Raw genomic sequence first — 703 nt, 5'->3', positions numbered from 1 at the left:
TAGACCGGGCTCCATGTTGCTGGCCTTCGCCCTTAAGTTGAGTATTGCTGTTCTCTTCCTTCCTGGCTCTGTCAGGTCGTTAAGCTTTGTAGCTCGTTCCTCCGCCGCCTTGGAGGATACACCTTTCGCTGGAAACATGAATTTAAACCTGCAAAGTTGCGTTTCACTCTGTAATTAGCCCCCGATCAGATAACTGGAGGCTCTGCCTTATTAATTCTGTATCCCCCCTATCAGCCATCTGTTTATTGTATTTGTACCTTGTGTGCTACTTGTGAAGTTTAATTTTTACAAAGGAGGGTTTCATGTGCGTATGTTCTCAGGGAATGTTTAGATGCTAAGGAGCTGTTTTTATTAACTGTTTGTTATCATAATTAGTGCCTCTCTGTACTGGCATCAACTGGATTATTCCTTAGTCTGGAGTTAGTGTGCCCTGTGTCTTCATTGCCGACCGTTTAAGTTTTAGAGGTTGTTTTTATTATTACTTGTCTGTCTTATGTTATGCCTTAATGTTATACCATGATATGAATTTATATTGCAAAAGAGAAGTCATTGTACAGGATAGTCTTGCGGGTTCAGAGTTTGGCAAGTTTTGATTTTATTGAGTATTTACACCAACAGAAATTTGGTTAATGTTCTATGCATTTGTTATGCAGATTTTAACAGGATTTAAGAATAATTTTATTGTGCTCCTGTGAAGTTGTTA

The sequence above is a fragment of the Schistocerca cancellata genome, chromosome 5 (genome assembly GCF_023864275.1).
Source record: "Schistocerca cancellata isolate TAMUIC-IGC-003103 chromosome 5, iqSchCanc2.1, whole genome shotgun sequence".
In the NCBI taxonomy this organism is placed as follows: domain Eukaryota; kingdom Metazoa; phylum Arthropoda; class Insecta; order Orthoptera; family Acrididae; genus Schistocerca; species Schistocerca cancellata.
Note: the sequence above shows the minus strand (reverse complement) of the source record.